We start from the raw sequence: 3740 nt of genomic DNA on the forward strand, positions 1-3740 counted from the left end.
GGATAGGAGAGCCCAAGGAAATAAAATCCAGGTCTAAGCGGATAAATCAAGCTGTCCCTAACCATGTGCTTGTGGCATGCAGGTCCAAGTGAAAAGCTTGAGACTGAGTGGTTAAAGTCGTGATCCAAACCAAAAAAGTGTGCTTAAGAACTATGGACATCTCTAACTAGGGACTTTAGCAAAGCTGAGTCACAATCTGAAAAGGTTCACCCAGTTATGTGTCTGTGGCATTTATGTATCTGGTGGCATTTTTGTTAGTGAAGAATTTCATAAAAACAGTCTCGTTGTAGATATAGTCTCTAAACTGATAGAAATCCCTTCATACAAAGTTTTGGTTGTCACAAGTAACAAACCCCTTTAAAATTGATAATCGAGTATTAAACCTCGGGTCGTCTTCTCAAGGAATTGCAGGGAGGTATGTTCTTATTATTGGTTATGAAAAAGGTAAACTTGGGGTTTTGGAAGTAAGGGGGCAGTATGTTGCACAAAAAATAATAAGAAAAATAAATAAATAACTATAAAATAAACTCTTGGCAAGGTATGGGAACTGGAAGTCCTATCCTGGTTATCCTTATCAATTGTAATGAGAATTAGATTTTTCTCCCACTTTGTTAACCTCCAACTATGAAGGTAAGTTAAGTGGATGAATTAATTCTGATTCCTCAAGTCCTAGTCCTTCCTTGGGAAAGGCTAGAGTTATTGGAATATGAATTAATGAAATGAAGAAATCCAATTTTCAATCAACAATGAGTTTGATAACTCTAAAGTCACCAATTATTTAACCAAAGCCAAAAGGAAAACTATCTACTCGAATGAAAATAATTTGGATAAGTACCAACAACATAAATTAAAGAAAGCAATTATAGATCTGAAATACCTCAAATAACATTAATTAAGAAAATCAGTCTAAATATGGAACAGTTCATAAATTTAATTGGAAAAATAAATAAAAAGGAACATTGAACCTGAATCGAGAGTCACTCTTAAAAACCAAGAGAAGTCCTAAATCCTAATTTTTAAAAATCCTAATTTCTAATCCTAATCCTAATCCTAAGAAAGAGGAGAGAACCTCTCTCAAAACTAGATATAAATCATGGAAAGTGAATTATTAGTGCATCATTATGAATGGATGCATTCCCCCACTTTATAGCCTCTAATCTGTGTCCTCTGGGCCGAAAACTGAGTCAGAAACAGCCCAAAAATCACTTCCAGCATTTTCTGGTCCGTACAGGTCGCGGAAAAGTGACGCGGCCGCATGGCTCACGCGGCCGCGCGGGTTGCGTTCCTGCCAGGTCATGCGTCCGCGTGACTCACGCGTTCGCGTCGCCTGGCGTCGAGGCAGCTATGACAAATTATATATCAAATCGAAGCTCCGGATGTTAGTTTTCCAACGCAACTAGAACCGCGTTGTTTGGACCTCTGTAGCTAAAGTTATAGCCGTTTGAGTGCGAAGAGGTCAGGCTGGACAACTTAGCAGTTTCTCCAACTTCTTGTATTCCTTCCACTTTTGCATGCTTCCTTTCCATCCTCTGAGCCATTCCTACCCTGTAATCTCTGAGAACACTTAACACACATATCAAGGCATCTAATGGTGATAAGAGAGGATTAATAATAAGCAAATATAAGTCCAAAGAAGCATGTTTTCAATCAAAGCACATAATTAGGAATGGAAATGTAAAACATGCAAATAGTATGAATAAGTGGGTAAAAAGTTGATAAAATCCACTCAATTAAGCACATGATAAAACATAAAATAGTGGTTTATCAACCTCCCCACACTTAAACAATAGCATGTCCTCATGCTAAGCTCAAGAGAAACTATAAAGAGATGAAGAGAAATGGTAGAATGTATGAAATGCAACCTATCTATATAAATGCAACTACATGCAAAATGTTTCTACCTACTTGATTAAAAATAAATAAATCTTTCAAGAACAAATATGAACTGGATTTCACTAATTCAAATCATAAAAATGAAGCACAAATAAACTTGTAAGAAGAAAATAGCTTATGAAAGCAGGGAACAAGGAATTGAGCATCGAACCCTTACTGGTAGTGTATACACTCTAATCACTCAGGTGTTTAAGGTTCGATCTCTCAATTCTCTACTAACCTTGCTTTCTAAGGCTTGCTCTTCATCTAACAATCAACATTAATTTAATGCACAAATACACAAATCAAGAGGTCTTTTAAGGGTTTTAATGGGGTTAGGGTCAAGGTAGGATTATATTTGGTCAAGTGGACTAAAATCTGAATCCTTAATTAACTTAAACTTTCCACCTAACTTTAGACAATCCATGTAATCACAATACAAACCTAATTGTCCATTAACTATGTTTTCCACATATTCATACATTCTAATTTCAAGTACAAATCATATGCATTGCTTTCACCACTTACTTTGGGGCATTTTGTCCCCTTTTATTATTTTCTCTTTTTCTTTTCTTTTTCTCCTTTATTTTTCTTTTTTTTCTTTTTTTTTCAACGCATATGATTAAAGTATTGAATGTATGAACATATTTTCAACATTCTTTCACATTTTCAGAAAATTCTAACATACTCAATTCTCAAACCAATTGTTTCCAAACCCACTTTTCCCACACTTAATTTATGAGCACTCTCACTAGTCTAAGCTAACTAAGGATTCAAATTAAGGACATTATTGTTTTTCGCTTAGAGTTAATGATGTGCTAAAGTAAAGAACAAAGGGGTAAAATAGGCTCAAATTGGTTTGCAAGGGATAATGAAGGGTTAAGGTCATGTGGGTATGTAAGCTCAGTGAAACAAAGGCCTCAATCATATAAGTGCTTGCATACATCAAATTATGAAAATATAGAATTAAGCAAGACAAATATCACAATTTTAGAGACAAAAATACACACTAAAACAAAATTTTTGGTTGATAAAATGCAACCAATTCAAATAGGCTCAAAAATCTCACAGGTTTTGTGTGTTCGAGTTCTAAACCATGTTCCAGTATAATATCTCTTCAAACAAGTGTAACATTAAATTTTATTCAAATTAGTGAAATTTTCTAAAAGGTTTCTTGGAAAAGAAAATATTACTTTAACCAAGTGGTAAAATATGCACAAAAATCAAACAAACATGCAAATGCAACAATGAACAAACAAATAAAATAAAATATTGGTGTTGAGTCAAGAAGTAACTAACCCATGGAGATCGGTATCAACCTCCCCACACTTAAAGATTGCACCGTCCTCGGTGCATGCTGAGATGTGCAGGTAGACGGGTTGCTCCAACTGACGCTTGAAGATGGAGGCGCCGTAGTTGGAGATCTCTTGGTTCCTTTCCTTGCTGGTGTCTTGTCAGTGGCCTTCTCTTTTCCTTTCTTGGTACCCATGCCTAAGAAAGAAAAAAAAGGAAGAGTGTGAAATATAGAAAACTAAGACCAGAAGGGAGGAAATTCTAAGTGATAAAGAATGCCAAAGGAAAGATGATAATCCATCTACATGGTAGCTACAACATGTAGGGAAGACAACAATAAAGAGCAATTCAAAATAATTAGATACAAGAGGGTAAAAACATGCAAATAATAGGCATGAGAGGCATAGCTCAAGCATCAAGTAATAAATGTGCCAAATTAAAGAACATGTGTAATGATGACAATTGTGAATGATAATCCCAAATACATTGGGTGTGCAAGTTAAAATAGGGATGAAAATAATGTAATCCAAATGTATATGAGAGCCATAAGTAAATGTCAATTGTCAAATCTCTTC

The sequence above is a fragment of the Arachis stenosperma genome, chromosome 1 (assembly GCF_014773155.1).
Source record: "Arachis stenosperma cultivar V10309 chromosome 1, arast.V10309.gnm1.PFL2, whole genome shotgun sequence".
NCBI lineage: Eukaryota > Viridiplantae > Streptophyta > Magnoliopsida > Fabales > Fabaceae > Arachis > Arachis stenosperma.